The sequence below is a fragment of the Episyrphus balteatus genome, chromosome 4, assembly GCF_945859705.1.
Source record: "Episyrphus balteatus chromosome 4, idEpiBalt1.1, whole genome shotgun sequence".
Classification (NCBI taxonomy): Eukaryota; Metazoa; Arthropoda; class Insecta; order Diptera; family Syrphidae; genus Episyrphus; species Episyrphus balteatus.
This window is the reverse complement of record NC_079137.1, coordinates 10,650,326-10,677,813: the sequence shown is the minus strand read 5'-3', so window position 1 is coordinate 10,677,813 and position 27,488 is coordinate 10,650,326. Positions and strand designations below refer to the sequence as shown.

The following is a 27,488-nucleotide window of genomic DNA, read 5'->3' as shown; positions in this document are numbered from 1 at the left end:
TTTATTTCGAAAAGAAGAACGCAAAACTCTTCTAAGTAAATAATCAAATATTATGTATGGAAAGTTTATAAGCTTCCTAGCAAAGCAATGCCCTTTCTTTCCCAAAGTCTTGAAAAATTATTTAACCAATCAAATCGACAAAAAATTAAAGATCTAATAATGCCGAAGAATTCCAAAAAAATTTCTGTCAATAACTTAATAAGTATTTAGTATTTTGACTTTAATTCAGGAGAAAACCGCAAATGAAGAAATTTCAACTAAATCTGTTGACTTTGAATACCTTGCATGTATTTCTAATGAAGAAGGTGCTCCATGAAAAACTTATTGTTTAGTGTTCTACCTGCATAATTTAGTAATTATAAACCAAAATTACATCTGAAACTGTATACAAAATGTGTATTACTAACTGACAGTTCTTCCCGGAAGTCAATAACAAAAACCTTTCCCCGAATTCAACTATTTCCACAAATTTTGGGTAGTGTCAATTAAAAGCACACTTCTGTATGTCAACAAAGGTCCCCTATACACAGGTATTAAATTTCCCTGTCAATTTTCCTCAACACGCAAACACCTATCAACCATCACACAATTGAAACCAATCAAGCCTATTCAGCTTAAATGTAGCAATTTCAAATCGCTTATTCATATACGAATCTCTCTCTCTCTCTCTCTCATCCCCCACAAAACAGAATTGAAACCCCCATAATAGTAGTGCTTACCCTTATTTAATTATCCCTCAAATTGTATGTCCACAAAATCATCATTATCATCTACATCCTCCTGGGCTCCTCATTTAACACTTTCAATTCAGTCATTCAGCAGCAGCATCCATCATCATCAGAAAACACAGAGAAGTGTAGAATCCAAACAAAAATGTCTGCCAAACAATAATTATTCCTCTATTTTACTCGTTTATTTGTTTGTATGATGTTGTTCAGAACTACACCTGTCAAATTGAAGTAATTAATATTCATTCACACTGAAACCCGCACAACGAAGTAGGTAATAGAAACGAGCGAGAGACAGAAACTTCATTAAAAAAAAAAAAAAACAAGAATCAAATTTGCACTTTTTAACCCAAAGCCACAGGACGACTAAAATAGCCACCCGCACAATGATACACAAAATTTATATATTCACCGTTCCCGGCGACGAATAACTAAACGAGTTGTCCTAGACAGTCCACACTGTCAAATTTGGGGTTTTTAGCCCAAAGGCAAACCCCGACACGACACAAGTTCTCGTCTAGTAGCTAGAGGACCAAAGTATTTAAACGAACAAGGACACACCGAGACCGCATTTATGTGTATGAATCCAACAAATAACGTCAATCAGGATTAAAAAGGACAACTTTTTGCGAAAAGTGCTGCTTCGAGTCGGCAACACGTGTAAAATTGTGTACACACAAAAACTTTAGGTTCACGTTATTTACTATAGTTATTCCCACAGGACCAAAAATGACGACACGAAACCACCACCACCGACGACGACGATGATCAAGGACACGACGACGACAATTGGGGCGACGTAGGGTGTGAGTTCCTTTTTCAGGACTTTGTTTTCAGTTCGCGAGAAACGCAATTAAATCTAAATAACCCTCCAGCACGCTTCTAATGAAAACAGTTGGAAAGCCTCATCTATCTCTCCCGATCCCGACCCCGCACACTTAAAAAAGGACTCTATTTGTATCTCTCGCACTATATTGGCTGGTAGATATCTCAAGAACAACACAACCACTCTATTTTTATCTCAAAACACACAACTTTCCCAAAGATACGTTCACCTTCATGAATAATGTAGTAGAAGGGGTTTTTTTTGTTTACTTGTTTTTTCTTCTCTTAAAAAAGGATATTCGTATATCCTTTTTTTGTCACTCTAATTCGATGGAGGTCTTACCGTTTCGAGTTCGAGATAAAACTATCAACTGAATCTCATCAAACGGATGCTGTTGGCTTTTATAGAAAAACCTTTAACAAGTTCAAAGCTTCCGTTTGGATAAAAGCTTGAAGTTTGATAAGGAGCCTGCGCGGATAAGGCCCACTTGTTTACCATCACATCGTGCACAACAGAGAATCATATGGCAAAGTCGGTGGTTTTTGGTTTCTTTTGCTTTATAATTGAATTAAAAGTGTGCGGTGGTTTTTTGATCCTATATAGTTTTTTTCTTTTTTTTTATTTGTTCTTCATTTCTCATCTTCGTTCTTTCAACTTCAGAAACGAGGCTGAAGGATTTTGAAGGTATTTTCATCCCTTTTGCATATCTACTTATCCACTACTTGTGCTCTGTGGAGATCCTTTACACACACAGAAAAATAGATTTCAGGACTTTTTTTTTCTAGATGAAGCACCTGTTACCTAGGTTGCGCCCACGTCATCATATAAGAAAAAGTCAAAAGAGGCACAGACAGAGAGAAGACTGACAGGTGGTTTTTTTTGCTGTTTTTATTTGATATTTTCAGTTTGACTTTTTTGTCGTCGATTTTTTATTTGTGGAATGTGTGTTGGGAATTTTTATTTAAACTTGACGTCAATGTCAATATGTGAGCGAACTGAACATTATCAACAACAAGGAATACGAAACACGTGTGTGTCAAGTGGCATGTTTTTGAGGTGTAGAATTGGCTTCGAGGCGTGTATCGTATATCGATACAACATTTTTTTTTGGAAATTGATATGGAATTTTTATTGATATGTCCTTTATGCGGGTATGAATTTGATTTTTGTATTGTTTTTTATGAGAAAATACGTCATGATTTTATTTCGGAAGTTATTTGGAAAACTGATGAGTATTAAATAGATGATTTGCGGTAGGTATTGGATGACGCTTTATATTAATTAATAACCAACAAGTTTAATAATTATCAGAAAGAGAAAGAGGTTTTTTATGAGAATTCTTGATTCATATTTTATTTAAATTTTTTTTAAAACACGTTTTACTAACCCGGATTTTAAAATTTTTTAATTATTTAAATTGTTTATATGTGGAAAAATAATTTTTTGAAAATCATTATTAACGGTACCTTCCATAGAACCGTTTTTTCAAATCCGATTATCTCCGAAAGTGCTTGTTCGATTTAAACGAAACATCTTAAAACAAAATTAAAAAAAAAATAATTTTTGGATTTTTAAAAAAATTTTGAATTTTTTTTTTTTTAAATCAAATTTTCGAAAACACGACATTGGATTTTTCTGAAATTTTGTTTTTAGATGTTTATTAGTGATTTCTACAAAATGGCATACCAATTTTATTTTAAATTTTTTTTCCACAAAATTATTTATAAAAAATTAGTTTTTTAAAAAACTACTCTAACGATTTTGAAAATTTTTTTTCTAAATATGCATTGCATTGCAATATATAAATCAAAACTGCATGCTTGTTTTGGAGGGTAATTTGATTTCAGATTTTATTTAATTTTTTTAAAAAACGAATTTAATTTTTTAAAATTTTTTTTTTGTACCTACATAGTAGACACCTACATTTTCCAAATTTCTATATAAAAAGTCTTAAAAATTAAAGCAACTTGAACTCTAAGAGCAAGTTCGTGTGACCCAGTCGTGCATTTTATTTTTTATTATGAATCATGTTTTTTAATATTTACTTACTAACCTAGTTGGCAACCATATAAAACAATAATATTCAATTTTCTCATGAAAAAAATAGAAGAGATGTCAAAATTGTGTTAATCTTAAAAAAAAACTTTTGTAAAAGAAAGTGTAGAAACCTCTTGCTACACCAAACACAAATTTCCATCCACATTTTTATTTTCATTGCAACAGCAATGTCTTTCAGCCTTTAACAACAAGCACTCCGAATTGAATCATTTATTTGCAAAACACGATAAGTCCACTTTTTTTCAAAATTCGTTTTTTTTGACTAAATTTGTACTCCAGGGATAACCACGTCTTTCTTTAAAATATGAAGTATCTACTCCATCTATATCCGATTTTACAGCTACGCGAAATATTTTTTTAGTATCAAAAACAGAATAAGTCCCGGACTTATCATCTTTTGAAAATAAACAACAGCTTCTTTTTGTGTAAATGGTATATTAGATTAATGGCTGAAAATCTTAAGTTTAAAGCTACTTTAAAGTTAAATAAGCAGTCCGGACATTGTATTTTATTCTCAAATTCAATTGTTTGATAGACTGGGGCTAAAAGCAAAATTGCATATCCATTTAAAAACTAATTTCACATCCGTTTATTTTCAAAGTATGATAAGTCCAAAAGCGTTTTTATTTTTTATCTTTTGAGCTATCGATCCAAAAATTAAAAACGAAACGGTATTTTGTAGCTAGGCAAGAGTTCTACAGAATATATTTTTTATAAATTTTTCTACGCATATTAAAAGAAAATAGAACGTTTTTTTCTTCTCCTGAAAAATTTAAAATCATGGACTTATCATGTTTTGCAAATAAATGATTCAATTTGGGATTCTGATCTAGGAGAAACTTTCGCCCAAATTATGGCAAAATTTTAATCGTCCATAGATTGGTGAGTTTTGACCAGAAAATAATTAAACAGAGTTATTTATATAGTCAAAAATTTAAATTTTGTGGTCAAAATTGCACGTGCTATCTCGTTTGTAGTTTTCGCTATAATTCTGGGCGATAGAAATATTTGAATAGATCAGATCCTTTGTCCAACTCAATTTGGATGCTAATGGAGCTACATGGGAGTTGAGTTGAAACTGAGACGGGTTTCACCAAAATTTTGTATCTTAATATTCAGAGAAAAATACCCAAAATAAAAACTCAATTTCTTACTTTTATTTCAGAGCAACAGCCTGAAAAAAATTTGTATGGTGTGGTACAGGTTTATTATTTTAAAAACTTGCGGTGTTGTTGCAGTTTTCAAAAATGTATAAAAGTTTCCAAAATTGAAGTTAGAACTAAAGATATTTTTCGAAATTTGACAAAAACTGCATTAAATCGAAAACCGTAAGGATTGGAATGAACAAGTTACCAAATTCTGAGAGCAATAACGTTGGCCTATCAGCATAATTCGTTTGATCCATTACTTTTGGGACACCCTGTATGCTGTTTTGAAAAAGATAATTGTATTTCTGTCCACCATTTTGGAGCAGCCATTTTTAATAAAAAAAAAAGTTGGCAGTGTTGGATATTTCCATACAAATATCCTTCAGTGTACTAAATTTCATTATTTTTCGACAATAAACGGCCGTGAAAATTATTTTCGACTCTCGCCTCTCAAAAAGCCGTGCTCACAAAGACCTTTCTTTATCATTCTAAAAAATTGCTTTTCCAGGAAATCAAATCTCGAGTAAAATGCTTAGTAATTTCTTTCTCAAACTAAATTAACCTTCTAAGAATCAAATGCTAGCTAACTCACTTTTTAAACTTAGTAACTGATACTCCTTATTTCTAGGCCTGGCGATTTTTGTCAAGAATTGATCTTTTAGTGAAAAAAAATGTAAAAAATATTAATTTTGTATGATATTTTTACACGGAAAATTTAGGTTATCCATTTTGATAACATCGGACGAAAATCACACATTTTTAACAGTTTGATGGACGGTTTTTCACTGCGTGATAATAGATATATAGCCTTGAGCCGATAAAAACTAAGAACCAAAATTCGTGAGCTACCGAATTGGAAATAAAACGCTAACTTCAGCAATTAAACCTAGCTTCGATGTTCTATACTTCAATCTTTCGGGTTAAGAGACGAAGGTTTACTGTTTACAGGACCCCAAAGTTGCCACAACCTATCCCTGTTTTTTTTTTTTTTCTGAAGTGTTTTTTAAATGTTTCTTTGATATTTTGTAATTTTAACAGAAATGTTTCTAAATTCTTCAACATGTTTCTAAAATGTCTCCTGAAAAGTGTTTTCTCTTATAAATATTTCCTAAATGCTTCTGCAATGTTAACTTTGATGTAAACTCACCTGATATCATCATGTGTATCCCTTTAAGTATTTTATTAAATAATTCAACCTATGTATCTCATAATTGAGTGAATCTACTTAACCCCTTAAGGCATACAAAACTATCAAATTAGATGGCCCAGGATAACGCACAAACGCATATTGCTGTAGCATGATGATGATGTTGAGAATATCCTTTTGTTCAATAGAGAGTATAGATATAGACTATAGGGTAGGGCAGGGAAGGACTATAATAGGACAGGATAATGCCTTATAATCTATTTTAGTTGCTTTGAAGGTAAAAGCTACCAACATTTATTTGGGGATAAAGGTGAGTGATTACATGGCAATCAGAATAATGATGATGTCAGAGGGGACTTATTGTTTGAATGAGGTTTATTCGTATAGCTGACTATGAAGTAAAATGTCTTTGTTTTCGATACTATGAACTTTTGTAGAAATATTAAGAAGACTAATGTGCAAGCTTTAATAAATCCCTTGGTAAGAACATTATAATGTTAGCCCTATAATTAGCTGTTTCATTGTATAAGAAAAGGACCTTCTGAAAATTCCTTTGCTGTATATATTAGATATAATTGAATATTGATTTAGTTACATAAATGAGATTGATAGCTTTGTAATAACTTCAGAAACGCACCTTTTAAACTTTTCCTTCACAGACAAAAAAAAAATCATGTCAAAGGAGTCCAGGACTCCCTTCCCTTAGATATCAGAGTTGTTTTTTTTTTCCTAGAAAATATTGATTAAGAAGATTTATCAGAACTTTTTCGATTTCAAGTTGTAAAACTTCAACACAAAACTTTAACTCTTTTGGGAGAATTTCTGTTGTTGTTGTTGTTTTCGTAGACAAGACAAACAAAAAAAAAAAACATCAGAAAACCTTGAAGGAATTCTTGAAAATCTGTCCCAATAAAGAAAAGGGAACATTTTCGGTACTTTTAGGGGAAAAAAGCCTTAACAAAATGGTGTTTCTATATCGAGCAATTTTAATTAAAAATTTATTATTTTCTTCAAGGACGATTTTGGGGTTCATTTCTTCTACCCCACTTTCACACCAAAAGGTTGAGTGATAAAAATCCTCTTAAATCATATTATCTCTTGGGGATGATAAGCTATAATGGTAAAGAATTAAAAAACCGTCAATAACAGGATAATGATTTATCATTTCAATGACACTGTGATGTCAGCTTTTTTTTTTTGTACACACCAACAACAAGAAATATAAAAAAAAGGACTCGAACAAAAATTTCGATGAAATTTATTAACTTTTAAATAAAATTAATTGAATTAAGTTTTTGAAAATTTACAAAATACCTCGATAATATTGAAGGTGACTGTAATTGGCAGCTTTTTGTTAATTTTGTTTTAGAATTCCACAGAAATAATTTCTAGGAATTTTGTGATATTTATGAAAATGAGCAGCAGTAAAAGTGGTAGAAGGGAAAATCATAATAACATTAATTCAATTTTGTTTAATCTCATCAATGACAATGGAATTAGAAAAAGGATATTCCGGTTAGTATGATGCCAGATAGGGTTGTCAGAATTATTTATTTATTATTTTTGATAAAATTTTGGAATTGGAATTGCAATGCATTGATAGATAGTGTCAATATGTATTATTTTCATTTGTATGATACATTCAAGTTCAGGTATGCAAGTTATGAATTTGTAATGACATATCTGTTAATGGAGTGACATATAAACAAAAAGCAAACACAATTAATACATAACTACAAATTCCTAGAAATATATTTTAATTTAAAATTAAAAATTACAATTTATTTAATTTATGGTTTAAATTTTCCATATAAATTAGCCCAATTTAATTAATTTTGTATTTGAATGGCACTTTTTGACAGTTTTATGAGACACTTATTTCAGATATTAAAATATTAGAGGAATGATATTAAAAAATGATACATTCTTATTACAAAACATTGAATATTTATGTAATTGATTAGGTACATTTTGTTCTCGAAAAAAGCCTTTTGAAAATTTGTTTGATTGCCACACAAAAATAGGTTTAAACAATACTACCCGATTAAAATCTAAAAATAGGGTTGGGGTCAAAATTCTGACGGGGTCAAAATTCTTTTGTCAAAATTCTGCTTTCAAAATTCTGCTTTACAAAATTCTGCTTTCAAAATTCTGCTTTTCAAAATTCTTATTTTCAAAATTCTGTTTTTCAAAATTCTGCTTTTCAAAATTCTGTTTTTCAAAATTCTGCAAAAAAATTAAAAAAGGGTTTGGAAAAAGCGCGCGCATTTTAACATTTTCCAAACCCTTTTTTAATTTTTTGAAAAATTTGTAAAATCATCTTCTTGAAAAATTTTCTGCTTATTTGATTACTTACCTTCATAATTTGTCATTCTTTGAAAGCAAATTCATTTTTGTTTTATAAATAAATAAATTTGAAAATATTAAGAAAAGGTTTTTAATACATTTCCGAAAATAATTTAAATTTTTTTAATTTATCAAATAAAGATGAATATTCAAAAATTTGAATAAAAAAAGGAATATTTTGTATCAAACAACATCGGTTCCAATAAGTTAAACATAGATTTTATTTGAAAGAAAGTCAGTCTATGCATTTTTAAAAATATTTGCGACACTTAAACAAAAAAATTTAGGAAAGTACCAATGTTGAATTACATGAGGTGTATTTTTCTTTAGTCAGCGCATATTCTATAAAAAAAAAAAAACAGAATTGGCAGAATTTTTTTGTTCAATTATAATGCTGGCAGAATTTTGAAAAGCAGAATTTTAAAAAGCAGAATTTTGAAAAGCAGAATACAAAAAAGCAGAATTTTGAAAAACAGAATTTTCGTTAAAAAAGCAGAATTTTGAAAAGCAGAATTTTGAAGCCAGAATTTTGACCCGATCCCCTAAAAATAATTGGGTTAGAAACCTAGAATTTATGCGGGTCATACATCACGGTGGTCTTAAAAACGCGGCAGGTTTTATAAAAATGGATCCCAAAAGGAATGATGCAGATTTGTTCGAAATGATCTCAGGATTCCAAATTTGTAAGTTTCAAAATCGTACCTGATCCCTTTTTTGAGTTACAGGCATTATACATTACATATATATACATTTGACTTGCAATGGAAAAAAAAATTAAACAAAAAACAAAAGCACATTATAATGTTCTATACCTTTTTTGAAAGCTTAAGTATACTCCTTTAATTTGATGTTTATTTGAAGTTGATTAAGTAAATAGTTTTTGAGAAATTTAATTTTAAAGTTATTATTTTAGAAAAAAATAATTTTTTTTCTTTTAGTTTATTTTACTCTATTGTTTTTAATAAAGGGTAAAATTTTTTACACAAATCAATGCTCTCATTGATTTTAAGTCAAAAACAAAAAACCGCATGTTTAAAAGTAGGTATCTTAGTTTTTGAGATTTAAGAAAAATGTATCTTTTCTCCAATTTTTTTTTAGCTTTTTTTAACTAAAAAAAAATTAGCCTCAAATTAAATTGAAAAAAGGTCACTGTAACACGCTGCTGATCAGGACGTCTTCTTTTTTTTTAATTAACGCGAAAAGTCAACGTGGATTCATGAAAAATGGCTCTCACGATGAAAATCGAGAAGAGATTTTGTGGTCCCTGAGGACCTTAGCTGTTCTGAAATCTATGTAATATGGTATATTTTTCTGTTATACGTAACATGATAACTCTTACATTTAAAAAATAGTCCTGAAATATTCAGAACGTAATAAAAATAACTTTAAAATATATAAAAATTAAAAAAAAAATACAAAACTCTGAAAATGGCAAAAAAAACATTTAAAAAAAACACCAAAAATTAACAAAAAATCTCAAAAAAGGTGCCAAAATACCACTTAGTTCTTGGGGTTGATTCCGAGTCACACTTAGTGTGATTAGATCTTACAAATCTGTTGAATAAATAACCATTATATACATTTTTCCTTAGGAACAAATGAACCAATAATAAAAGTGCCTATCTTTTCTTTCCATTTTTGAAAAACTAGAATAGTTGTTTGCATCTATTTTTAAGGGTTTGACTAAGAACTAAATAGAACATTCAATTTTGAAAAAAACTTGTACCTCGTAATTCAAAGGTAAAAAAAATTAACATAAATACAAAAATTATTATTTTTTTTTTAATTTTGACTTTGAAATTAAATTTCTCAAAAACTATTTACTCAATCAACTTCAAATAAACATTGAAGAAAAATTTAATTTTATATTTTAAAGTTGAATAACTTCGAAACGGGGCAGTTTATCGAAAAAATTAACAAGAGCTTTTTTGTAGAGCGTTCAATTTTATACAAGAAAATTATTAAATCTAGCCTTTTTGATGAAAGTTAAAAAGTTATAAAATTCCAAACTCAAAAACACAATCTGTCCCTTGTAAATCACATGGAAAATAGAAATTTGCGATGCGACGGTACTTAAAGTTAACATTAAGGGCTGAAACTTTTACAGTATTTTTTTTTTCGTCATTTAAAATAATATTTTCAACAATGCTTTGTACAAAAAAAAAACATTTTTTTGGAATCAGTCTACTGCTTAGAATGGTTCGTTTTTTTTTTGAAAAATAAAACATTTTAAGCAATCATTTTCGTCATAATGTTTTTGGTACTTATTCTGAAATTAATTTCTTATCTTAAAAAAAGCTTTTTTCAAAATAATTTTTTAGGCCGCTAGGATTCTTATAGTTCATTAATTTTGAAAAATGAATACAAATTTCTTCTTGCAGGGTGTCCCGTAAGTAGGTACTCGGGCAAAATTCAAAATCAAAAAATTTCTATATCTACTTACGGGAAACCCTGTATAGTTTAGGATTTCAAGCCATAAATAAAGAAAAGACCTTAAACTAAAATTATGATATTTCTTTATATAACCTGCATATAAACTGGTAAGCTTATCTCAGCCTTGGACCTCAAGTATATTCTTCAACAAATATTTAATGATTTCAACAAAGCACAAAGCTTAAAACTGAAATGCAATGCATATAGACTTGTTATTTGCTGTCAGTAATTTATTTTTACCACAGATAATCCTTTAAACAAAAGTTTTTTCTTCTTCACATATTTAATGTTAAATGAAATTTGTAAATACGCATGAATAATTCCATCACACACACTAAATGATTCCATTACATTTCACCTTATCATTACTTCCTTCACAGAAACTTTTTAAGTCACATCGCCTGTCTTTATCAAAATTGCCACAACCCACACAGAAGAGAAAATTTGACGTTTTCATCAAAGCATTTTACCCATTTTTCTTCAACTTATATTTTCTATTGTTAGACGAATAGAAAATATATTTCCAAATGCATTCGTCATCTCATAATAATACCTTTTTCCACTTTTCAACAGGATGAACCAGCATCAGCCAGCATCCTCCTGGTGAACTTCGATTGATTTCTTATCCTTCAATTATTATATCAAACCTACCTTTTCTCATTCCACTGCTTGCCTATATTCCTCTGACTTTTGTGAGTATGTGTGTGTGTCGTGAGCAGAGCAGTAAAAAGGAATTTTAATTTACGTTGCAGCAGCATCACCCAGCAATTCCTTCGTTTATTGATTCATCGTTTGCCATCACATCCTGTGTGTGTGCAACGAACAAGAATCCTTTTTTTTTTTTGCTGCTCCTCGGCAAGAAAGTATGCTAAAGTTTTCTTCTTTAGAGACGATGATGATGATGGTTAAAGAATTTATAAGAATTCCTTGAATTGGATTAAAGTAAATTGTGGGTTCTCTTTTCTCTGTTTTATCTTTTTCTTTCTTTTATTTTTTTTTTTTTTTGCAAAAAAGTCCTTGTTATTCAGTTTTTCAAATGTGGTTCTTTATTCCCGTCTCGTTTAAAATGGTATATATGCGTTTTGTTCTTCTTTATTTCTTTTCGATTCGATTGCCATGGCATTCAATAGAAGTTAGAGGCTAAAAGTATTCCTCTTTTTATATCTTTTCTTGTTAGCAATTTCTAATGCAATTCCGTTTTTCTATCCATCCTTCGCCAACAACAACAACTCGAAGACACGTAGAAAACTAGGACATTGGATATGGATTGCTTTATAGAAAGAAGATACCCAAGCATCGTTGGGAATTTGAATTGCAAGTTCCACAGGAGTAGAAGACGAAAAAGTGAAATAAAAATTCATCATATATTGGAAATTGCATATCATAGGTGGAATTTTTTTGTTTTTATTTGAAAAAAAAGGATATGAAAGGATAATAGCTTTTTAATTATTATTTTCTTATTTTTCCCAAAAAAAACATTAAATTTTATATGATTGTTGATTTTTCTGTTAAAACTTTAATAAAAATAAATGACTGCAAAAGGAAAACTTGAATGGACAGACAATGACTATGCATATAAATCCTGTGTGCAAAAGGATATTAACAGAAAAATACAAAAAAAAAAGTAAACCTTATAAGAACAAAGCTAAATTCTTTTGTCTCTTTGTCTATAATAGTGAAAAAGTGCATATAGTTTCCTCTACTACTAATGCTAGTGTCGCCTATTCTTGACTTCTTATACAGCAGTTTTTTTTTTTTGCTTTAGGATTTGCAAAAAGGATTTCGCTCTCTCCTTTTGGAGCTGTGACAAAAGTTAAAAAATCCTTTTTTTTTTTCTTTTTTTCAGAAAAATATATAAAAAAACAAATAACTTTGGCTCACTGCCATCAAAAGAGAAAGAATTCTTCTTCTCCAAAAGGCAAACGTGAAATTATGAGTTATATTTTTCGCTAAAGGACATAACGCTTTCATTTTGCATCCTTTTTTTTCAAAATTGATATAGAAAAAGAAGACTAGGTACTTCTTCTTTTGGTTCCCTTTGGCTAGAAGAGAAAATATCTTGGCTTTTCATATCTTCCACGTCATCACTCATTGGAAATATGTACACACATAATATTCTCAGTGACTTCTGTGTGTACCTTTAAGATATGAATGAAAACAAAGAGCGTAGCTTGGTAATTTTTTGAGAGAAAGATAGAGTCCAGACACTGACAAAGTTATCACCATCTTTCTATCGGATACACTCAAGTCAAGTCAGCTTCATTTTCAAAATTTTTTATCTTGAATTCTTAGTTTTGAGATTTTTAGCCTCCATTTTAAAGAGGTTCTAAAGCTAATTAAGGACGGGTAACAGGATTGTCCGCCTTGGTTTTCTGAACCCATTCTTATTTTATATTCCATTACTTAATTATGGCGTAGCAGTAAAGAAAATCATGTTTTTTGTCGTTTTTTATCTATGTGACGATGTACATATGTTCCCCCATAACTTCTTCACTATTTATCTTAGCCCTGATTTTTCAATCTATCAGAAGAATAAATCGTCACGTGAGTTCTTATTTGTCCTAAAAACAAAAAACTTAACTTTTCAGGAGAGCGTTTTTAAACTTTAAAGTGGTGGTTTGCTTATTTTTTTCAGCCTAATCACAGTGATTTGTATGTTTTTTGAAAGATTAGATATTTTCCCAACCAAACATAAAGCAATCTTTATGTAAGGGTTTTTCAATATTGATTTAATAGAGTTTTAAAAAAAAAGTAGTAAAATGGACATAGGACGCCTGTCCATACAGTTACAAACACATGAAAAACAAAAGCTAAACATTTTTTTTCCAGTGAAATTTGTATTGTAGGAAACGAAATATTTTTATTTAAATCGAAGAATTGGACATTTAAGCCAATTAAGCATTATTATAAGGCCAGTATTTGTCCTACTGCATACAAAAACGTATATAGGACAAATAAGCATAAAATTCATCGAAAAAATTTGGTCTATAGGACAAAATCATTTTTGAAGTTATACTTCTTATGGGAGGGTGGGTATGAAAATTTACTTTTTGACAAGAATGTCAAAGGGATTATGACGCGATCACCCTGGGTAGCAGGGCTGTCGTTTCACCTTTAGAGTAGGCAGTACTTTAGTATTTAAAAATGCAGTACGCCGCAGTACGGCAAACATAAAACACACAACACGTTGCAAGTTACATGTTTCATGTGGCAAGTTGCATGTGGCAAGTCGTATGTGGCAAGTTGCATGTGGCAAGTTGTATGTGGCAAGTTGCGTGTGGCAAGTTGCATGTGGCAAGTTGCGTGTGGCAAGTTGCATGTGGTAATTTCCATGTGGCAAGTTGCCAGGGTTGCAAAAAGCTCACATTTCAGCTCAGCTCACAGCTCAGCTCAAATTTGAGCTAGGTACCATAGCTTAGCTCATTTGAGCTGAGCTGAAAGTGAGCTGAGCTGAAAGTGAGCGCCCCAACTTCCAACGCCTATATCTCGGAATTTTGAAAAAAATGAAAAAAAATTTTTTGATGCCAAAAGGTAGCGAGGACTCTAACCTACATTTGGGTATAACTCCCATCCCTGCAGGTGCACGCGTTCTCAAACCGGGTGAACTTAAAGGTAAAAAAAAAGTTAAGCCCGATTCTGAAAAAATAGGTATGATGTGGCGGTTTAACATGGAAGATGATTTTTTAAAAATCTGAGAATGTGCAAAGCGTAGGCCCATGACACAAGCTATCATTGGGTATCACTCCCAAAAATTGCTCTCAAGCGGTTTAGCTTCCAGGAGCATTCAAAGATTCGGGGATTTTTCGAAAAAAAATTTTACCCCAACTTTCAAAAGCGATTTTCTCGGAATTTTGAAAAAAATCGAAAAACCGGATTATACCACTATCGGCTAGCTGAGAATATAAGCTTTCATATGGCACCACTCCCCTGTCTCTAGATCAAAGCGTTCCAACGCGGAATTTTGAAGAAAATGAAAATAAAATTGTTTGATGCCAAAAGGTAGCGGGGACTTTAACCTACATTTGGGTACAATTCCCATCCCTGTAGGTCCAAGCACTCTCAAACCGGGAGAACTTAAAAGTAAAAAAAAAAAATAAGCACGATTCTGAAAAAATAGGCATGATGTGGCGGTTTAACATGGAAGGCGATTTTTTAAAAATCTGAGAATGTGCAAAGCGTAGGCCCATGACACAAGCTATCATTGGGTATCACTCCCAAAAATTGCTCTCAAGCGGTTTAGCTTCCAGGACCGTTCAAAGATTCGGGGATTTTTCGAAAAAAAATTTTACCCCAACTTTCAAACGCGATTTTCTCGGAATTTTGAAAAAAATCGAAAAACCGGATTATACCACTATCGGCTAGCTGAGAATATAAGCTTTCATATGGCACCACTCCCCTGTCTCTAGATCAAAGCGTTCCAACGACTATATCGCGGAATTTTGAAGAAAATGAAAATAAAATTTTTTGATGCCAAAAGGTAGCGGGGACTTTAACCTACATTTGGGTACAATTCCCATCCCTGTAGGTCCAGGCGTTCTCAAACCGGGAGAACTTAAAAGTAAAAAAAAAATAGGCACGATTCTGAAAAAATAGGCATGATGTGGCGGTTTAACATGGAAGGCGATTTTTTAAAAATCTGACAATGTGCAAAGCGTAGGCCCATGACACAAGCTATCATTTGGCATCACTCCCAAAAATTGCTCTCAAGCGGTTTAGCTTCCAGGAGCGTTCAAAGATTCGGGGATTTTTCGAAAAAAGATTTTACCCCAACTTTCAAACGCGATTTTCTCGGAATTTTGAAAAAAAATCGAAAAACCGGATTATACCACAATCGGGTAGCTGAGAATATAAGCTTTCATATGGCACCACTCCACTGTCTCTAGATCAAAGCGTTCTTCTCCCAGAAGTTTTTTCGCGCCCCCAACTTCCAACGCCTATATCGTGGAATTTTGAAGAAAATGAATAAAATTTTTGATGCCAAAAGGTAGCGGGGACTTTAACCTACATTTGGGTACAACTCCCATTCCTGTAGGTCCACGCGTTCTCAAACCGGGAGAACTTAAAAGTAAAAAAAATAGGCGCGATTCTGAAAAAAAAGGCATGATGTGGTGGTTTAACATGGAAGGCGATTTTTTAAAAATCTGATAATGTGCAAAGCGTAGGCCCATGACACAAGCTATCATTTGGCATCACTCCCATCACTTCCAGGAGCGTTTAAAGATTCGGGGATTTTTCGAAAAAAAAAATGTACCCCAACTTTCAAAACCGATTTTCTCGGAATTTTGAAAAAAGTCGTTAAGCGTATACCGTACGTTCTGAACCGCACAACATGTGTAAATTTCACAGAATAAATTGAAAACTACATGGACGCAAGGAGGATGAAAGAATTAATTTATTGTTCACTTGATAAAAATGTAAAAAAAATAAGTGGGGATTAATTACTTAATAATAGAAATTAAAAATATCAAATGAAATTCATTTACATAAAACTGAATGAGAAGTATAACTTCAGTCGCGTGTACATGTGTACACACACTCTTTTTTTTTTTTTATCTCGAAAACTAAAAGAGATAGGACGATTCTGATGACAGCAATAGAGAGAGCGCAGTGTGACAAATAAGAACTCACGTGACGAAATGTCTCTATCTGAGATTTATCTGACTATTAAAAAATTGGCCCTTAATGTGATAATTAGGGTATCGTTAGAAACGTCTTATTTTTTCTCTGGTTATAGGCTTTGTAAAAATTACAAATAAATCCTCATTTTCAGGCAAAATTCATGAACTAAAAATTGTGTTTTTAATGCTTGTTACTTATTTAAAAAAGTGCACTTGGTGCAAACATTTATCATTTCTTCTTTAGTTACAAATACCTTTTACGAGCTTCATCTTCTTACATTTCAATTCGGCGCTTTTATGATCTAGATATCAATGTGATCATTCCACGTACATATCTACTTCACACTAGTGCTTTGAAAATAGAATAGACTGATACAAAAAAAAAAAATTTTGTACATAGGTAGTTATATGGAAAATATTGGAAAGGAGGAAAAAAATCCTGTAAAAGTTATAGATTATGTTTTTGATTTAAGAATTTTATAACTTTGTAATGGTTCATCAAAAAGGCTAGATCATTTTATTGCATAGAACTGAGCGCTCTACAAAAAAAATTTTTGTTACATTTTTTGATAAACCGCCGCGTTTTGAAATTATTCAACTTTGAAATTTTGTGGCGAATTTATTAAGTTTTTCAAAAAATTTTGTCAAATTTTTAGAATTTTTGTATTTTAAGTTTTTTTTGTTTCACTAATTATTTTATTTAACTGTCAAATTTGTAATACTATCGTATTATAATTTTTTAATAAATTCAAATAATTTTTTTTTTTTTTTTCAAATAAAAATTATTTTTATTAATTTTTGGCTTCGTGCTTTTTTTTTAAGAAACTATAAGAGTAGATCATTTACGTCTTTTAAGGACCATTTTAAATATTGTTGTTTCACAGAAAACAAAAAAAAAAATATCCATTAACAAAATAAATAAAGTTTTGTTCACTACGGTGTATACGTATTTTTTGTTGTTGAGTTTTTGTTTTTACTACTAACTAAAAATGTCTTGTCTTTTTTTATTTATTATAGAAAATGTCATCTGCTGGACTGGCTTATCTATGCTTCTGTATATGTAAACAAATTTTTTCAGCCGATGATGCGGTGAACGGAACATATAATTTTGAATTATTGCTCCTTTAGCTGGTGATGGTGAGTTACAATTTTGTTTTCTTACTTCCACTTTACTTTCTAGTTTCTTATGATTTGTCTCTTAATTATTTAATGGTACCAAAAAACAAGAAGAGACCCCATTTAAAATTGGTGTACCTCAAGGCTCCGTTTTTTTCTTCAACTCTATTTTCTCATTCAATCTTATACTTATCTTGTTCTGGGGGTAATGAAAGTTATGATTGTTAAATCCTAATTTTATGCCAAGCTAACGGTGATAAGGTAAAAAGCTTAAAAACATACCCCCTTTCTTTGCTTTTAACACATTTTCAGATCCGCACTTGAATTGTAAAGAATCTTTTTACTTTCTATACTGTCATCGACGACAACGCCGACGACATTATTCGTCCTTATATCATTGTCCCATATGTGCCATCATCTAGACAGGCCCAAATGTACTACATTTAAATGTAACGTAACATACTATAAGCAATAGGAGTAACAAAGAAAAAAAAAATATTTTTTGAAGTCCTTTCGAGAGAGATGCCATTTCGTTTTCGTTTAATAGAAAATGCATTCAATCGCGAACATATGCCGATGATATGTATTTAATATGAAGATGAAGCCTTATATCACTTTTATACAAGAGAGTATGATATTTTATTTATGCCTTTAGTACCTATCTATCTGTCTGCTGTCTCCAGTGACTTGGAAAGGAACATCATAATTTTTTGATTTTTACTCGAACATACAAAAAAAAAAAGAAAAACTCTCCTACTCAATTTTGTAAGAGAATTCAAAGGATGAAAATGTCGTTGATATTAGCTGTTTGGAATTCAAAATGAAATAAAGTGACATTATTGAGAGATTCTACTTTTCACAGAACTTTGATTTAAATTCTTTTTTTTTTTCTTGAAGGATGAAGGAAAAGGCTTCCTATTACAAGGATCTGGTGTGAAAAAAAGTCAAAGTTGATAAACACTTTTTAAACTTTTCATACAAAAATTATTTAAACTCGATAGAAATAGTAAATCCAATTAACAAAAGTCGCCGTTTTCAATAAAATGACAGGTAAAATGCAATAATTTATTACCTTCTCTAGAATTTAATAAACAATGCAATATAAATAAAATAAATATTCCTCCCAAGGCGATATATTAATTACTTTTTGACATGATTATTAGACAAGAAATTCCTTTATCTATATTAATCCCTGCTAGCTACACACAATTCACGATATCTTCTTCTAACACAATTTCTCAAGAAAATTTTCATATATCTTTTCTTCAAAATAAATAAAATCGTGATGAAAGATAATAATCCTTGATGCGAAAAAGGATAAATGAGCGTGTGTATGTGGTCTCTAGAATATGATGTGGGGTAGAAAAAAAAAATATGAATAAAATGGACGAGAAGGATATAATAGTTTATCCTCTTGTCATTTATTTGTAAGCTGCTTTAACTTTAGACGATTTCTATGCTTATACATACATTAGATCCTATAAGGATATAGTTTTTTTTTTTTATATAAAAGCAATTTATATCCTTTTGCGTTTTAGTTTAGTTAAATCCTTTTGTATAGACTCGAAGTCATATAATGACCCCTTGAGGCAAAGTCATCAAATTAAATGGCTCTTTTCCCCCAAAAATAAATACACATCACATCAAATATACACATACAATCATAGTGCATGTGTGATATAATAACTTCTATTAAAGCCTTAATCCTTTCAGCTGAGAAATTTTATGTGTAATCTTGTGGTACTATATATCCTTCAAGTCACCTCTATAAATATTTGAACACTTTTTTGTTTCTAAATGTCCTTTGGGGGATAAAGGTGAGTGATGGTATGGCAATCAAAATAATGATGTCAATTTTGGTTTGAATGGAATTTACTACATTCGATTCGGCAAAAATAAATATGGCAGTCGATTATTCATTTTGATGAAAGATTAAATCTCATATAGCGATTTAGTGTACCAAATTTCTTTAAAAAAATGGTTTATCCTTTGGCTTTAAATTAATGTACTTTAAATGGAAAGACATTTGATGACATTTAACCACGAATTTTAATTGATTTTAAGACCATCATGAAAAAAACAGAGGTTACAAATGGTTTTGCTATTGCAAAATCTCTTGAGAACAGGAAATTTTTCGAAAACACCATTTTTGTTTTAAAAATATTTAAAAATATTTTTTTTTGAAAATTAATTAATTTTTTGATATTTTTTATGGTCAGATAATTATTTTTCAAGAATGGCATTCTTATTTCTTTTTTTTTTTTTTTTTGAAAAATGTTTGAATATTGAATTTATGAATGAAGTTTGAATTTATGTAAAAATTTTGTTTTTTAACTTTTTTTTTTTTGGCTTTAACTTTTCTTAAGATTTTTTTTTTTTATAAAAATATTTTGTTGAATAAGAAATTTTGTAAATGGCATCTTCATAAAGTAAATAAAAAAACAACAGTCGTTACCCACATGAAAATACTCCTTTCGCGGTAAGGATGAAGGATCAAAAAAATTCTGAACAAAAAATTGGGGGTGAAATCTTTTTTTTAGCATGGATTAAATTCAGTAATAAGTCCCAAAAAGCCATTAAAAACTTTATTCCATAGACGTTTTTTATGTAATTGTAACAAAAAATAAAATAACCCTTACGGTTAAAGGGTATTTTTGTGATTGAAAAAAAACATGAATTTTTATCTTCTCACGTCATTAATTCCATTTTTTTCCCCAACAACCTATAGCATCTGAAAGCTTATTGTCTTAGCTCAAAATATATATATATCGATCAGGTCTATGAGAGCTAGAATTTTTTGAACTCGATCAAATTTCATTAAAAAAAGCAAAGGCTATGGAATCAATTTTTTTGTTTGACAACCTATACAAAGTTTTATACAATGTGAAAGCTTATTATTTCACCTTTCATATGACGTATCAATCTCATTTCAAAGATGCCTACAAGAGAAGTTAGAATTTTTTAAAGTCAACCATGTCGAATTTCCAGACTGAGATTACGATACTGGTGGCTGTTCGGGGGGCAACTACAGATCTCCACTGGTGTTTTGAGGTTTTTCGCAAGTTTCTTGATTTAACATTGTGTAGCTTGTAGTTATTCTACCGTTATGTGTGATATACCAAATGAAAGGTAATTGTATCAGAATGCTCAGAAAAGTTTAATAAAATTTCTATCTGCTCTTTGTCAAAAGTTATTACCTGTTGAATTCTAAAATTTTATTTTACCGTTATCTCAAAATTGTGTTTACGAATATGATTGAAACTTCGCACACATATAGTCGTACTCATGGTCTATCATTACTCCATATACTTTATTCCTGTATCTATTAAAGAAAAAATAATAAAAATAAAAAACGATGAAAATCGGTTAAAAACGTCCAAAAACCGTGTTTTTTAAAAACTTGTTTCTTCCGTTATTCAGTCAAAGCTCACCAAACGATTCCAATTTTTTGCACATGTATGTATGTATAAGGCCAAAACCTACATACAACCTATAAGTTTGAGATTTTTTGAACGCTCCAAAAAAAGCTAAAAATCAAAAATTACCCAAAAATACCCCTAAAAAACAAGGTGTTTTTCAAAAATTCATACTTCGAAACGCAGAGTGTTGGAAAAAAATCCGTATGAGACTAATAATTTTTTTCCCTCATCTTTCACCTGCCATCTTTAGCATTGTCAAACAAAATTTCCTTTACCCAAAATCATCATTTTGTCATAGCCCCAACACGTGTACAACGTTCAAACAAAACGTTATAGCTTAGTTTCAAAATTTTTTAGAATTTGTTCTTATATGCAGTTATTCCTTAATTAATCTTATCTATCTATAACAAAAAAAATCAATTCTCTACGACTTCGCGTTTAGATTTCAGCCCAAATTTCATCTTTTCGTTTTACCCCTGTTTACCCTATTAAATGACGGAATTTTTAAAAATTCTTCATTTGGATTAAGCTTTAGGTTGTTATCTTTCAAATAAGCTATAGAAGATTGTTGTATCTGTAATAGTTTATTTTTAATTTTTAATTGAAATTTTTTGCCGCACTGCGAAAGTGCGAGAGTGTAACGTTAGAAAATGGCGACACTTTTCTAAAGTTCTAAGACATTCTACATGAATCATTGGCATCATAGAATTTAATATATCCTGGAAAAAAACCCTGTTGCTTTCACTTTTGAATTTTTCGGAAACAGGAGCTAAAATAAGTTCAAGAAGAGCGAATTTACTCGGAAATTCTGACAAAATTGAAAAATTTAAAGCTTATTTCTGACTCACTTTAAAGAGAGTTTTTCTGAAAAAAAGTGTAAAAATGTATTTTTTTTACATAAACTTTTCTCTAACAAATACAAGGAGGATGGAAAAATAATAAAGTCGATTGGACTTCCAGTTCGTTTGTTATAAGCGTACAAACGAGCATTTACGTTTCATATTGAGTCGTTTTGAAATTTCAAAAAAGCTACCAGATTTTCAGTTTTCCAGTATTCAAATCACCAAAAATTAATCAGAGTTGGAGAATTTGTCTACTACTAAGGCAATATGGTTATTTTACCGAAATTTTGTATACACGAAGAAAAAAATATGACCTAAAAACAATCGGATGCCATATTAAATTAGTGATGGGAACTATCGAATGATTCCAACTATCGATAGTTAGTAACTGAATGATTTGAACTATCGAATAGTTCATTCATTTATTCATTCGAACAACAACTATCGAATAAAACTATCGAATAAAAACTGTCGAATAAACAATCGAATAAACTATTGGATAAAAACTATTCAAATGAAAAAACTATCGTTTTAGAAAACTATTCGTATGAAAAAACTATCGAATAAAAATACTATTCAAATGAAAAAACTATCGTTTAAGAAAACTATTCGAATGAAAAAACTATCGTTTAAGAAAACTATTCGAATGAAAAAACTATCGAATAAAAATACTATTCAAATGAAAAAACTATCGTTTAAGAAAACTATTCAAATGAAAAAACTATCGAATAAAAATACTATTCAAATGAAAAAACTATCGTTTAAGAAAACTATTCGAATGAAAAAACTATCGTTTAAGAAAACTATTCGAATGAAAAAACTATCGAATAAAAATACTATTCAAATGAAAAAACTATCGTTTAAGAAAACTATTCAAATGAAAAAACTATCGAATAAAAATACTACTCAAATGAAAAAACTATCGTTTAAGAAAACTATTCGAATGAATAAACTATCGAATAAAAAAAACTATTCGAATGAAAATAGTAACTAAATGAATGATTTAAAACTATCGAATGAATGAATATTTTACAACTATCGATAGTTTGATAGTTTTTATTCTATAGTTCCCATCACTACGATTAAATTAATTATTTCTTCATTTCATCTTATTTTAAGTTTTAAGCCTTTTTTTCTGCGTGTTGGTATTATTTTCGTTAACAAGACCTTTACGTATATTTTTGTAATGTTTATCCTTAATTATTTGTTCTTATATTTTCAATTCTATAATAATTCCTTTTTCTAATGTTTTAAAAATCTCTTCAATTTCTTTTCTTTTAGTGATGCGGACACACCTTAATGAAGTGTTTTACCATAATTTATTTTTCTTTTAGTAAATCTCCTTTTTGTCCCAAAAAAAAAAAACAATACGAAACGGAACTTAAATCCACTTAAATTACTGGTGGATTTACCAAACAGGATATTTTTATTCATTTTTATTCTAGAATAGAATCCTGTCTGTCGACTATGGCCTGGGCTATCATCATTCCTTCGTTTTGCTCATTTATTCAAGGATTACAGCTTTCATCACGATTTCACGAAGAAAGCACGCATATTTTTTTTGTATTCCATATACTATACAATCCAGTTGTCCTATACAACATTTTATATATAAATTTCCATTTGATTTGTTATTTACCAACAACAACGACCAAACAAAAAATAGAAAACAACGAAAAAATTATTAAGGATGTCTGAATTACTTTGAGCTTAAGAAACACGTCTATTCTGGGAATAATAATATAGTCGCTTAATTAATATGCTACACGGCATGTTTCTATATATACGAGTATACCTAAAACCTAGTCGTGCTCATATTTTAATGGCGGGTTAGTATAGAAATAAATAAATATCTCAAATATTCATCTCTGCCTATGATATATATGCCATTTGCAATAATCTAATGTTTCATGTTTCATAAAACGATACCCGGGAGAATTAATTAATCAAATCAAACTTTTTTTTTTGTTCATTGTTGTTGTTGTTTGAGTTGTCGTGCATATCCTTGAAGTGATGTGCTTTAATTGACAGGATATTTTAAGGATTCAAAATTGAATTTAATATTTTCAGAGATAATTGGATTGAAATATACATAAATTTAATTTTACAAATGTAATTTTTATAATTTAAGAAGGAAGTTAGAATTTACACAGATAAATATAAGAATAGACAACATTCGGCTCCGTGAAGCCAGAACTGCGACTTCAAAATTTTTGAACCAAAATTGTCTAAATCGTTCGTCCACCGTTTGTCCATGTTTTTCCACCCAAAATTTTCGTTTGTCCACCCTTCAAAAAAATTTTAGAGCACATTCTTTTTTTTTATAGGAAGTCTGAAAAAGCGTAGGGTGGACAAACGACGATTTTTGGTATACTTAAAGAACTCGAGGTCGACAAACGACAGAAAATTAAAATTTTGAAAAAAAATAATTTTTGGAGATTTTATGGGACTTTGAATTTTTCAGTACAAATTTTATTTTTTTAATATCTCTTAAACGTAGGGTGGACAAACGATGATTTTTTGTTTGTATACATTTCTCGAGGTGGACAAACGATTGCCGTTTGAATTTTTGAAAAATAATAATTTTTGAGGACTTTTTAATTTTCAGTAGAGGTACACTGTGGTGTATGTGTACTTTTTTGAGAGTTGCTATAAAAAAAATTCTTTTTGGAATATCTCCTAAACAGAGGGTGGACAAACGATGATTTTTGGTATACGTTAAGAACTCGAGGTGGACAAACGACAGCAGTTTAAAAATTTGATAAAAACTGATTTTCAATTTTTCAATGCAAAATTTGTTTTTGGAATTGCTCCTAAATGGGGGGGTGGAGAAACGATAATATTTAGTATGTGTATAGAAATCGAGGTGGACAAACGATTGCAGTTTTTTTTATTCTTTTATCTCAAAATTTGAGCGTTTTAAGAAGAAGAAGAAAACGGAAACAAGAATTTGTTTTTGTTTTATGGACTTTATGAAATAAATTCAATTTGATGTTTTGTTTTTGACCTTTAGTCCAAAATAATGCGTTTCGCCCAGGCACAACAGTTGGGCTCATCAGTAAGATGCTGTTGTACCCTTTGAGCGTTTTAGACAATTTTTCATTTTTCAGACTTCCTAATTCCTATAAAAAAAAAGAATTTGCTCTAAAATTTGTTTGAAGGGTGGACAAACGAAAATTTTGGGTGGACAAACATGGCCAAACGGTGGACAAACGAATTAGACAAATTTGGTTCAAAAATTTTGAGGTCGCAGTTCTGGCTTCACGGAGCTAACATATTCTCGAAAAAAAAGTTGGTAAAATTATATTATTTATATAAATTTATCCTATTTTCGAGACCTTTTTTCAACCAAATTGTGATCCTTCAGCCCACTTAGGATCATAATTATTTATATAATTTATATTATTTATATAAGTTATATTATTTATATAAGTTTATATAAATTAAAATCAATAGTGTAAAATGTAAATGGTACCCTTGCGAATTTAATACATTTCTTACTTCCGATATTTGTAGATAATATGTACTCTATACATATAGGTTATCAAGTTATGCATTCGTGAAAAAAAAAAAGTTAAGATAACAATTTTCTATGATATTACGATAATAGAGAATGCGAAAAAAGAGGGTCTTGAAAGTCCGTCGGTCTGTCAATCTGTCTGTCAGGATGCCTGTATAAGGAGGTATAGCTTAAACGGATGGACCGATCTACTTCAAACTTATTACGAAAATGTAGCAGTTTTTAAATCCTGTACAGAGGGGTTTTTTGGAGTTAATTTTTTTGGACCAAAAATAACGGTACCTGTCATATACTATATATCAATTTTGGAAAAACTTAATTTTCTCAAAAACGGCTCCTACGATTTTGATTAAAAAAATTCAAATTTAATTCTAAGACAAGGTATATCTTTTAATTAAAATAGTTTTTTTTTTTCAAAAATCGTTACTTACTTCTTATATAACCGTTTTTGTATCTGGTTTTCTCCCAAACAATTTGCTTAGTTTCAATAAATCTTTTTAAACAAAGGCACTTTTATAATTTTTATATTAATCAAAAACTAAATTCTGAAAATATAATTTTTGGATTTAAAAAAAAATTGAAATTTCTTTTTTTTTTGAAAAATCAAATTTTCGAAAACGAGACATTGATTTTTTTTTAAATTTTTGGTTTTAGGTGTTGATTAATAGTTTCTACTTAATTTATTTAAAAAAAAAAAACAAAATTACAAAAATTATTTACCTATACCTAAAAAATTAGTTTAAAAAAAAACGGCTCTAACAATTTAGATTTTTTTCTTTCTAAAAATGCATCTTTATAAAAGAAATTAAACTGCATAATTTTTTTTGAGCGTGATTTCATTTAAAGAGTTGTTTTTTTTTTTTTTCTTATGTAGAACGAATTTTATGATGTATTTTTTTTTTTTTAATTTTCATAAAAATTTACCAAATTTGAATAAATAAGTCTTAAAAATTTTAGCATTTTGAATTCCAAGAGCGCAAAGTACGAGTGACCCAGTCGTGTATTTTATTTCATGTGAAAGAGTGTTTTATTTTTGTATGTTATGAGAAAATTTGGGTTTACTGCAAAAACAAAGGAGGTAGGTAATAATGATGGTACCTATCATATTAAAACTCAGAAATTATGTTACATTTGAGATTGGAAGCAAGAATCTAAGGCACCTAAGCAATATCATAGTTTTTTTTTTGTTGTAAAAAAAATGATAGGCCACTCTAGTGATATTTGGTAATAACGTTGCATTTGGAACAGAGAGACTTAACAGATTCGAAAAAAAAAACAATTTTTGCTGAAAGGGTGTTTTTTCGAGAACAGATTAATTCTCCAAAAAGTTTCAAAAAACCATTCATGTAGAACGTCAAAGAATTTTAATATACATAAATGCTCAATTTGTCATCTGAACCAATGTGATCAATTTTATTTTAGAAGTATCTACAAACAAAGAGAAAAGTAATTTTGGACAACAGTGCGGCGATCGCAATATCGTCAAACTAGTTGACGATTGATTGACCTTCAGAGATAAGATCTGCTGCAATTAGCAATGCGGCATTCCTGAGTCAATTCTACTTCACCGTTTTTGAAAGAAAGCCATTCATAAAACGGACTTCCATTCCCTTCCACTTTAACCATCTCCTTAATAGAATTAAGATACAACACGAAATACATTTCCAAATTATTTTTAATTCTACCCGTTTGCATATTTTATTTCTTACTCGTGTACACTTTTATATTATTTTGGAAGAAAAGAAAATGAATCTTATAAAATTCAATGTCTTCATTTCAAAAGAAATAAAATAGAATAACAGAAGATAATGACCTGATTATGACAAGTGCAGAGTTGTTTCGAAATAAATAGCTTTGGCAATGTTCCCAGTTTCTTATAGCTTTTTGCATGGGATATTCTTTTACTCCACTTGGAGAATAACATGCAACCGACACTCATTGGTTCGACCCTCAAAACTCATTCACGACTTGTACTTTGCTTGCCTTTTTCCTTTCTTGACAGAAAACGGGACATAGCTATAAAATACGAATCTTGTTGACAAGGCTCTCTTGTCGTTGTTGTTGGTCGGCTATGAATTTTGTCTGCACTTGAGATGGTGATTGTGTGGCGGCGGCAAACAGTGTTAGTCCGCCTACAGTTCACAAAAATATTGCAGTGGCAGGAAAAAGGAACTATAGTACATTCTATACTGATGCTACTGGTATTAGACATTATGGTGATGTCCTGATGCAGAGTTTTCCTTTCGTTTTTTTTTTTTTTTGTCTATACAAAATGCAATTGCTGCAT

General features: G+C 30.1%; 1 protein-coding gene and 1 long non-coding RNA gene across 2 annotated transcripts in view; one reads left to right on the top strand and one right to left on the bottom strand.

Moving 5' to 3' along the window:
• The window catches only part of LOC129919602 (putative uncharacterized protein DDB_G0267840), a 105,112-nt gene extending 104,182 nt beyond the window's left edge, over positions 1 to 930 (bottom strand). The window contains exon 1 of the mRNA XM_056000542.1: positions 720 to 930. The gene's annotated coding sequence lies outside the window, so the exon portion shown is untranslated. The remainder of the gene's footprint in view (positions 1 to 719) is intronic.
• Positions 1 to 27,488, top strand: part of LOC129919613 (uncharacterized) — a 66,656-nt gene that overhangs the window by 4,797 nt on the left and 34,371 nt on the right. The window lies entirely within an intron of this gene.